A 12,115-nucleotide genomic window follows, 5' to 3' on the forward strand; every position below is an offset into this window, starting at 1 on the left:
AAAGAGCTTAAACTCACATAAACTAAATAAGATATCCGCTTGATACATGCCAGTTCAGAGCATGGACAGGATTTAAGATGATTTTAACCACTAAACATCCTGCAGATCAGATTCACTTCTCTTTGCAATAGTCCGGGACAAACTCATGGAGACTCATCAGTGTCTGTTCTGTGCTTCCCTTTTCCTAGGTAACAGAAGCTGTAAATTCCCGAGGGAAATTATTATTATTATTAATTTATTATTATTATTATTATTATTATTATTATTATTATTATTATTATTATTATTATTATATCCGATTCTATCATAATAATGATAATAATAATCTAAGCAACTTTAACTACCAACTGATTTTGAAATAACTTCAAAGTAATTTTAAATGTCCAGGACCCATAACAACTCAAATGGGTTTTCATTTAGCTACAAAACCAAAACCTGTTGAGAGAGATCTCTCAGAAATTTTGGAGCATTTGGAGAGCAGCTTGCAGCAATCTCTCTCTCTGTCTTGTACTGAGCCTTTTTATTCACCTATTTGCTGTTATTTATCTGAGCATTGAACTGTGCTTAATTCTTTTGGATGAGAAGTGAAAAGAAGAGTTAAGTTGTTTTTGCATCTATGCCAGTGTAGGCATTTTATCACTTCTTCTGGATAAACAAGGATCTCTTTGCTTGCGTTTTGAAGAGATTAATTCTCATACATATTACTACTTTACAAAAACACATAAGACATGGAATTGTAAAGCACATACCAGTATAATTAAAATTAGACAATTGCCTTACAGCACAGACATGTTAGAGCACTACAGGGATATTCACACTGCACTGCTATTCTCATTAAAGAACTTATAAATTTAAAAGTTGCTCTTTTGATCAGAGATATTCTGGTCAGACTGTGAAGATGGTTTAGCTTAAAAAAAATAAAAATTTAAATATTTTAAATATTTATATTTAATATTTTTTATTCCATAAACTTTTTAAGTAACAAACTTTATCCTAGAGCCTTTCCATGATTTTTCTCTGCCAAAGTAGCCCTATGATAGCTATGGATGTGCAAGGATATAAATGAACTTCTGGACATACAAGAATTCTTCCAAGAGAATTCAACTGAAAATGATTAAGAGAAGTCTTAATGTGAATGAGAGGAAAATTTACAAGAAATGATGTGCTCAATTTTTGAGAAAAGGCATAGTTAATGAAAACTGAAAGGTAAGATATCCTAAAATGAAGAAAAGAAAGCTATTTTTTGAATTACAGGAAGAGTGATATTCATGGTAAGCATACACGGCAAATTATATTCATATCTTACCAACATTAATGAGACTAGAAGTGTATGAAAGGATAAGTCAATGCAAAACTACAGGTGACCCTGATCAGTGCTCTTCCTTACACCCTGAATATTCATGTGGGTGTGAAAAACAAATCATTGCCCTGTAAATCCCTGCAGGAACACTTCAGCAACTTTCTTTATGGTATCATAGCCTGGTTAGAATCAGATAAACAAGTATTTTTTTGGTTGAAATATAAAATTTCCTTTGATTTGGTGAGTGATAAGGTTGGACTGCTCCAGACAGTAAGGAAAAGACAGTACACAAAGAAAAGGTAGAGAATTTCTGTTTGAAGACTTGTGGTTAAAGAAATGCAAACTGCACACACACACAGATGTATGAAAGGATGAGTAACCGATTGATACTTTTGTTTGTTTGTTTGTTTGTTGTTGTTGTTTTTCTTTATACAAAATTCTGGAAGAGTTAAGCAAGAAACAAGATAATAGTAATGGTGTACTTAAAGTAGAAGCTCATAGCTCATTAGAAGATTATTCAAGTATGTCTCCTAGGGAAGGGGCAAACCAGGAAGTCTGAAAGGCCTAAACCCTTTTTGAAAGCAAATTCAAAAAATGCTCTGCCTGGGGAAATGAAGCCAGAAGCTAGGTAAAGACAAAAGAACTGGTCTGTCTTCTCTATTCTGACCATCTGCTACCCCCTATGTGCCAATGAACACCTACATCAATTGTGCCAAAAAGAGCAATGTTATTTGCTCAGTACATGTTTTTATGGACCTTCTGAAATGCCAGCTAATAAGACCATTAATCAGTGCCAAAATGGTCATGTGTGCTTCAATGACTATGCTTTTTATCATATGTATCTATTAAAATGATATCTAATTGGTATGGCTGTTGTAATACCAATCAGAATTTTATAACTTATTTCCATAATATGTGACATAGCCTTAGGAAAAAAATCCTTAACATATTCATTATAGTCCTGACATGAACCTAAAAATCTAGAGGACTTAACTCTTCACATTAAATAAAATAATAATAGTAAAAAAAATATGGAGGTGAGATCTGAATGGTAAATGTGGAAATGGAGGGGTAAAAACGTCAGGAAGTGTTGAAGAGTGGCAAGGTGGCAAATGGGCCACTCTGGGTCCTGGGAATTTTGTAAGAGTTGACACATGATGTAGATATGGTTAAAAAGGAACATCCCAAAGCAAACTGTCTCACATTTGCCCCAAGCTAGAAACACAAGACATATCATTGCACAGAAAAAACTAAGTTTGCACATATAGCCTTGTCTGAGAGGGCTGGCGCATACTCAGCAACTTGAGTAAAGCAAACCATAGACTGATTTTTGACCGTACAGAGGAAAATTACCATTTCTTTGACAGTTTGGTCACAAAAGGAAAAGTGTTGTTCTTGCACTCTATGTAAAAATTTATTTTTCCCTCTCTTTGAAAAATCCACAATTTGTTTTGTGATCGTGACTGTTTTCAGAGACCAGAAAACTTTTCCAGAAAACCGGGAAAAAAATTAAAGCCTTTAAACCACACAGATATAGCTAAAACATGTGTACCTAATCTTTCACTTGGAGCTGGCACATGCTGAAAGGAGTAGCTGTAATCTTCTGTAGTCTTTGTGATAATTAATTTATTCCAATGATGTTGAATTAAACATTAAGACCATAAAAAAATAAAAAATCTGCAAGGTGGTTATGCATAAGATTAAGTGACTGAAACCTTTTAAAACTCCTTTTTATACCAGGGCTCTTGGAATTCTTTTTCTTAAAACAAGAAGAAAGCAGATCAGGATGAGCTGGGCATAGTGAGTCTGTGGGACACTATGATTTTGTCCTGTGCACCAGAAACCAAGTCATGTTGCCTGTACTTCTCCATGTTAAATCATAGAACTACAGATTCATTAAGGTTGGAAAAGACCTCCAAGATCATCTGCTCAAATGATATCCCTACCATCAAAGTCACCCACTAAACCATGTCCCTAAGCACCAGGTCCAACCTTTCCTTAAACAACCTCAGGGATGGTGATGCCACCATCTCCCTGGGCAAACTGTTCCAATTCCTGACCACTCTAAGAAATGTGCCCTAATTTCCAACCTAAACCTCCCCTGGTGCAACTTGAGAGTATTCCCCCTAGTCCTGTCGCTAATTAACTGCAAGATGCCAATACTCAGCTCCCATGAGCTTAAACACGTAAGCTTGAGAACTCTTATATCCCTAAACCCTAAATATCTTATACATCTGCCTGAAGTAACCAGATCTCTACCAGGTTTGTGAGCCCCATGTTTCTCTGACAAGCAGGTGAACAAGTAAATGCCTCTATTGATAGTAACACTGTTTAAGTGTAAGAGGTGCAAATCTTACAGGTCAGACACTGGGCCAGGCTGGTAAGGAAACCTGGAAGGGGATGTTTTTATTCATAATCCTGGTAGTCAGGAGGCAAAGAAGGATGTCATTGTACCAGGGACCGCTGCAGCTTCACAAGGACCATGGGAGGAGATGTTGGGTCATCATCATCCCCTTTGCTTACATTACCTCCAGGAGCTGGACTCGATGATCCTTATGGGTCCCTTCCAACTCGGGATATTCTGTGATTCTGTGATTCTGTGATTCTTTTCCATACAGACAACAAGTAATTTAAGTGTCTAATTGAGAGTGGAGTAGCTGATTTTATTAGGCTGGAAAATGTGTAAAATTGATGTCTCAGTGCTATGGTAGATAAACCACTTCAAACAACATTTATAAGCAACTTTGGGGATATAGATGGCTGTGGCATATTTTTATGTTGTTATGCAATTTTGTTAGATTTTGTGTCAGTGATTTTTCTTGCTCTCTTTCCTTACCATTTAAGGGCAATATTGGAAATGAGAAATGTTATTTGTAATTATTTCTCTCCCTTAAAGTATTTTGCTACACAAATACTGCCTTCAACATAACTCAGATTTCCCTACATTGTAATTAAATTTGTTGAGTGAACATGCCCAGTGTGCAAAGGTTAACAAATGGAGGTTTCCATAGGTAGGGGAAGGAGCAGTACAAACAGCTGTCTTACATGATACTGCAGTGCTAAGCTGAAGGGAAAAACAAACAAACAAACAAACAAAAAAATACACATGCTAACAATTCCAAGATGCACAATATTCCCATCAGCCTTTGTAAGGGTTTCAGTCATCAAACTCTCTTTTCCTGAAGGCGAAGGAACAGGCCAGCAATAGTACCAACAGAAAAAGCCATAGAAATCTCTTTCTATGCAAGAAAGCATAGAAAACTTTTCCATTCATGAATTTTTTGTCTAGTATATTTATGGGAGAAAATTAAATTGCACTGTCTGTTGCTCACCTGAGGAACAGCTCAATTTTCCAAATCTGTTTCTAACTATTTGGTAGTCATGTCCAGGTGCTGCACCAAACACTTTTCTAAATAGCATTAGTATTTCCAAGTGTTCATTGGGCACAACTCTTTGTGATCCTTTCTAACTTGAATGAACCTTCATTTCTTGAACTTCAGTTTAAAATACTGTGAAATATTGTCATATAGGGTACTCAAAGCAATTTGGGTTTAAGTATGGCACAGGAAGAAAGAAGACTGGATTTTCTAAGGTGCTAGGAGGGTGTATTATCATCTTCCCCTTTCTGCTGCTAATGAAAGTGAAATATAAATTATTATTTGATAAAATAGAATATTTAATTTCAAGTAACTGTTCTAGGTTTAGCATGAGATTTTTTTTTTCTTTTCTTTTTTTCTTCTAATTTTTTTTCTTCTATTGTGACTAAAATATGCCTTTCAATCTAGGTAGAAATTTTTGTTTCAATTTGTTTTAAAATTGCAAAAAATTGTCCCGCTCTACTCTGCGCTGGTGCGGCCTCACCTCGAGTACTGTGTGCAGTTCTGGGCACCTCAGTATAAAAAGGATATGAAACTGTTGGAAAGTGTCCAGAGGAGGGCTGCGAAGATGGTGAAAGGCCTGGAGGGGAAGACGTACGACGAACGGCTGAGGTCACTGGGCCTGTTCAGCCTGGAGAAGAGGAGGCTGAGGGGAGACCTCATCACAGTCTACAACTTCCTCGTAAGGGGGTGTCGAGAGGCAGGAGACCTTTTCTCCATTAACACCAGTGACAGGACCCGCGGGAACGGGGTTAAGCTGAGGCAGGGGAAATTTAGGCTTGACATCAGGAGGGGCTTCTTCACAGAGAGGGTGGTTGCACATGAACAGGCTCCCCAGGGAAGTGGTCACTGCACCGAGCCTGTCTGAATTTAAGAAGAGATTGGACTGTGCACTTAGTCACATGGTCTGAACTTTTGGGTAGACCTGTGTGGTGTCAAGAGTTGGACTTGATGATCCTTAAGGGTCCCTTCCAACTCAGGATATTCTATGATTCTATGATTCTATGAAAAGTCAGTATTTATCAGGAATATCTGAAGTGTCTACTAGTGATAACAACTGAAATGTATAAATAGTTCAATACATAAAGCACTGGCCTACACATTCATTATGAATTGAGATGCTGAAACATTTAGAGAACTTGAATAAAAATCATTTTCAATATCTATCATTTATTATGATAATTAAGCAAAGTTATTTTTTTTGACTCTCAAGCATGATGTACCCCTCTGTAAACCTAATGAGTGCACTGAAGAAGCAGAGGGTTTGTAATTTTGAGGATTACAGGAAACCAATAATCAGATAATTTATGGAAAGACATCTAATAAATATCCTACTCCAATGTTTTCTGCATCATCTCTATAATTACAAAATAAATAACAGATTCTATATGTCTTCGAATAGCAAAGATAGCTGCATACTGAAAAAGTGAAGTTTGCTCATTCAAATCCTAGAGCCTTTCCAGTTTTGCCATGTGTGATGACTTTTACTCATATTAAAATGTTCACTGGTGTTTTTTTATCTCATAAGACTTTGTGGGTGTTTGCACTTTATAAAGGAAAATATTTTTTAATGCAAATAATAATGCAAATTTATAAATGCAGCATACTTTTCATTATTGGCTGCATGCAATATTTTGTTTATTATACTACAGTTTCAAGAGAGGCAAAATTTCTATTCTGAGAGCCAAACAGTGTAGTCCATCTTTTGCTGATCAAATGTACAGAGTAAATGACAACTAACGTAGAATACTTCCAAGCATTTAACAGTTCTGAAATACAATTGTGAACTGGTTGTCCTGCAGATTGAAATAATTCTCACCAACAACTTCCAAATAAACAAAACAGCCTGAATTAGCCACTCAAGATTAAAAGGGGAGGGGGGGGGGGGGAGGAGGGAGGAGGAGGAGGCAGAAGATTTTGCAGCTATGTGGATTTTGTGGATTTTTTTTTCTTTTTCCTAAATAAAGCATATCACCATAAAAATAATCTAAATGTTTCCAAATATTTTGATTTTTTTTTCTTTGTTTCACACTTCTTTTAATGTTTTGTTGTTGGTGGGTGGTAGCAGTGGTTTTTGTTGTTGTTTCTTTTTGTTTTCATTTTTTTTAAGACTGTCTAGAGAGAAAAGAAAATCTCACTTCTCTGGCTTTGACAAAATTATTACAAAGTACAGCTATGTCTGAAGTACAGTTTTATGTTAAATTGAGCAGTGGTATTCACACAATATTCTAGGGATAACACATAGCACACAAATAGATTTTTCCGCTCATTTGTTGGAAAAAGAATGAAATAAAAACCATTTCATAAACCACAAACAGGTAAATGGCATTTAATATAAAAAGTGACAAATGTCTCACTTGAAACTTGAAGCTGAAACCAACTTCACTTTCCTTTACTTTCCCTCTAAATAGTATCTTTTTTTTTTTTTTTTTTTTTTTTTTTTTCTGAAAAGCTTTGATTAGACTTCATCCAGACTGGTTTACAAAATGTATTGTAGAAATTGAATAAACCTTCATTGTTTTTGGTTTTGTTTTGTTTTCACTGATGTAGGAATTTTATTTATTTATTTATTTATTTTCTGCAAGACTGAACTGACCTTTGGCTCAAAATTACTGAAAACAAAGTTTTTAGAAGCAGAGGAGCAAGAAGCAATGGGAAGCCTACTTAGCAATGTTGGAGGTTGTCATTGCATCAGATTCATGACTCATCCCTGACACATGACAGCCACTGAAGGAAGGCCAATAGTGTTCATCTCAAAATTCAGTAAATGGCCTAAACTACCTTTTGAGGAATATCTTTCTTAATCAGATACTCACAGAAACAACCATTACTTGTTAATCAGAAAGGTGGTAGAATTAACTTTTTAACCAGATGCAGCTTCTTCCTGATAAATAGAAATGTTTCTCTGTCATATATCTGAACCTTATATCTGAAAAGCATTCCATGTATTTTTAAGAACTGTCTCTTATGTCTTCACTGGTGATACTCTTTTAAAAAATCCTCCATCTCCCTTGTCTTCTACAGCTACAGCTGTACAAAAACCTGTGTTTTATCCTAATGTAGACCCTTATTAACAATCAACAAAGTACACAAGCACTAAACACTCACAAAGATATTATTGTAATTATAAAGCACAGTGCAGCCCCAGCAGAGAGATGTTGTAAAAGTTAGTGTCAGGTTTTTACTGAAGATAAAAAAAAAAAAAAAAGAATTAATCTGGTTTCCAGAATGGAAGAAGTCCTCCGTCTTTTATGACAGAAATTGCATCAGTGTAATTTCATCACTACAAAAGTATCGTTAAATATGAATAACCAGGTTGGCTTTTAATTGTGATGATGTATTAAGAAGCCTGAAATAAAGCAGAGAAGGTGTGCATTTGCTATTGCTTACACAATGCCCAGATTAAAGATGCCTTCTCAATATCTTATTTACATTGCTCACTTTGCACTGCATAGGAGTGGTAACTTTTCAGAGTATCTGTTAGAGTTTCTTGTGATCTCACTCCTGGATGAGAGCTGACATAGCAGAAATTACATGCTAGTCCTGACATCAGGAGGTGTAGAGTAAGTGTGATCTGTCCAGCTGTGTCAGAACAGGCTGGGTAACACTCAGGTGGGGAACATGGCCAACTATGCCAGGGTATGTTTTTTCAAAAATTAGATTCAAATTTCATGCATAGCTACTATACAAATTACCATATTTTTCATGAATATGACATTCACATTAATTTAGTGTCTGTTGCTGTTTGACTATAAAGACATACTGAGAATTCAAAGATCCTATTATTATGTATAATTGTGGCAAGTGGACAAATAAATTAGGTATATTTATTGAAGCAAAATAACTATATAAACATTATCCCTGTATTTTATAAATGTATTTTAAAGTCAATAGGCCAAAGAAATGCTTTGGAATATGTTTAGCAGAAAAAAAAGACTATGCTAATAATATGTGGTCATTCATAATTTAAACCGATAGATATCCAAATACTCACTGTAATGATTTTCTTACAAGATATAATGCATTTTCTTTGTGCCCATACAGTCAAGGAAATGCCATTTTCCAGAACATTAGTTTTTTATATTGTTTGTCCATAATATACCTACTCACCACTAAATGGTGCAACTTTTTACCTGAGGCCGTAGAAGCTTAGACCAACATTGAGACAAAATAGACCCATAGAATCATTTAAGCTGGAAAGGACCCTTAAGATCCTCAAGTCCAACCATCAACCTTACACTACCAAGGCCACCACTAAACCATGTTATAGCATCATAGAATTGTAGAATCGTAGAATGGTTTGGGTTGGAAGGGACATTAGAATTCACCTAGTTCTAGCCTTCTGTGGTGGACAGAGACACCTTCTATTATATCAGGTTTCTCAAGGCCCATCCAGCCTGGCCTTGAACACCTTGAACACTTCCAGGGATTCACAGCTTCTCTGGGCAATCATGTTCTAGTGCCTCACCACCTTCACAGTAAAGAATTTTTTACTAATATCTATTCTAAATCTAACCTCCTATGTCCACCACTAAATGCCAGATCCACATATCCCTTAAACACCTCCAGCAACAGGGACTCTACCACTCCTCTGAGCAGATCTTTCCAATGATTGACCACCCTCTCCATGAAAAAAATCTTTCTAATGTCCAATCTAAACCTCCCCTGACACACCTTGAGACCATTTCCTCACATCCTATCACTTGTCACCTGAGAAAAGAGACTGACACACTCCTTCCTGCAACATCCTTTTAGGTAGTCAAAGACAGCATTGAGGACTCCCCTCAGCCATCTTTTCTCCAAACAAACAAAAAAAAACAGTTCTCTCAGTCACTCCTCATACACCATGTTTTCTAGTCCCTTCCACCAGCTTCATTCTTCTTCTCTGAATGTGTTCCAGCAACTCAGTATCTTTCTTGTAGTGAGGAACCCAAAACTGAACACGGTAGTAGAGATGCAGTCTCACCAGTGCCGTGTCCAAGTTGACCACATTATTTCTGATACATGTCAGGCTTCCACTGGCATTTCTGTGAAAAAGACATTTAAACATACATCAGTAAAAACAGTAAAACAGACACAAAGATCAAAAGCCAGAAGTAAATAGCAACATGATATACAGGTGACTAAATTAAATTCACACAATACTGCAAGGAAATAATATGTATATATGTATATTTCTGTATCTATGCAATATCTGCCAGAACTATGGACCTTTTTTTTTTTTTTTTTTTTTTCCCCAGTATTATTTGAATACCTCCTAAGGTATCTATATTCTTAGTCTTTGATTTATAAAATTTATATAGAAACAAATCTAATACTGAAATGTGCAGTCTCAGTCATTATTACTAACTTGCCACAAACATGTACTTCACCCTCTACACTAAACTACACTAAACTATTTTGGACTTTTAACAGGAAAGAGAGTTAAACACACAAGGTTAACTTCTATTGTGTTTCTGCCCAAAACAGGAACAAGAGAAACTTGTTTACTTGCTCCTTTCCTTGTTCCTCGGCAGTTCAGGTACTTTATGCACCTTGGATATTACAAAACAAAAACCAGAAGCAAAGAATGAGTGTGTCTTTTACAGTCATTACTCAAACGCAATGTCATGTACATGATTTGGTGCACTGACTGCTATATATACCACAGCTAGGAGGCTCAGTGGGGGCTGCAGTGCATGACCAAATGGAGTGTACACACTCAGAAAGTCATTCTGCATCAAACTTCTTGATGCCAGGTTGTACCCAAAATATTGTACATAAAGCTAGTTAGAATGGGTTTAGACAACACTTCCAGGTGCCACAATGTATATACACCACAATGGTTGCTGGCTATATGAACCAGCTGGGCTCTGAATTGCATATGAACATTCCTTTCTCAGGGTAATTTGTTCTTTCCAGGCTGATAAATATTCATGAAAAACATTATTATTATTTTTCACAAAGGGTATTAAATAACAAGGAATGCAGATTCTAAGAGATGGCATCTCATCCATTAGTTTGCAGAGCAACCCTGTGGCTCTCTGGTCCCTTATGGCTGCAGCACAAGTACTCAAACACTGCTGTTGGGGTTCTGAGTTTGATTTTGGGAGCCTAACAATATGTCTGCAAAAGAAGATCTAGGTCCTACCAAATCTAGTTTGGAAGTCAACCCAATGGCTTAGGGTATTATTTCATTAATCCACATTGGAGTAAATTATTTGTGGATGATATGACATAGGAAAGGAGGAGAATAAAGACTTTGCAGGGCTGTCTAAGACAGGGATCAGTGCCAGGTTCAGTCTCCACAGCAATTGCAGTACTGCAGACATCCCTGGTCCCTGGTGTCCAGTTACCAGGACACAGAGAGGTATTTCTCTACTGCAGATACAGAATTCTTTGCTGCACTGCAAAGTTCCCAGCAGGAAACAAAAAAGCAACACATAGTATGGTCTTCATCAGGGCCCAAAGCTCAGATATTTATCTAGATGTTTTCACTTCTTACCCTGCTTTCCCACCAGCATATACAATTCATTTGTATTAGAAGGCTGCCCAAAGCAGCAGGTTCAAATGAGACAAATTCCTCCTAGTTGGTATCAGGTGAAGTAAGAAACTCTTTTTAATCCTCCACTTTTCAAGAGATTGTATTTTTAATGAGTTGAGAATAATTTAGTCTGTGGATCTCATTGATACTCATTAGTTCAGCACTTACAGCACCACAGTGTCAAAAAATAATTGGATGATCAGCTTCCACTGAAATTGTGTGAAATTATAAATTCAGTGCTCTCTTTTGCTCTTATAAGTTTACAAGTCTCTTCCAGGCAATCTATCCTGTTTTCTTGTTGGGTGTGTATTTCAGTGACTTTCCATTTCCATCCCACAGTGGAGAATTCTCACATTTGTCCTGATTTTCACAATATCTGGTATCTGTCTGAAAGCTGCAAATCTTGCAGGTCTGTGTCTAAATAAATGCTGCCAAGTTTCACTGCATTTTTAGTAGTCCCTCTTAGAAAGAAACAAACTGAAGTCAACATACCCAGCAATTTCATAGAATGGAACTTGATACCTTTATTCTTTCCTCTTTCATGTAAATATCTGCAGCTGGGTGGCCACTGCCATTCAAGCATAGCAGAAGCACAGAGATTTCACATTATCTGCAAGCTTTCTGAAAACAAGCTGCAGGAGAAAAACAAACAAACAAAACAAAACTTTTCTTCACTCTTGGAGAAAAAAGCTCATCTGTATAGTTTTAGTGAGCCACTTGGGAAAATATTCTGCTACTCATCGCATTTCTTTTCTTTCAAGAAATGGTTTAGGCCCTTTCCTACATCTGTCCACACTCACACTCTGGCCAGCTAAATTTTAATGGCTACATACAAACCTCAGAGCTGATTTTTTTTTTATTTTTTTTTTAATTTTATTTTTTATTTTTCTCGCACACTGCTTAAGGTTTTGTAAT

This window comes from Aythya fuligula, chromosome Z (assembly GCF_009819795.1).
Source record: "Aythya fuligula isolate bAytFul2 chromosome Z, bAytFul2.pri, whole genome shotgun sequence".
In the NCBI taxonomy this organism is placed as follows: domain Eukaryota; kingdom Metazoa; phylum Chordata; class Aves; order Anseriformes; family Anatidae; genus Aythya; species Aythya fuligula.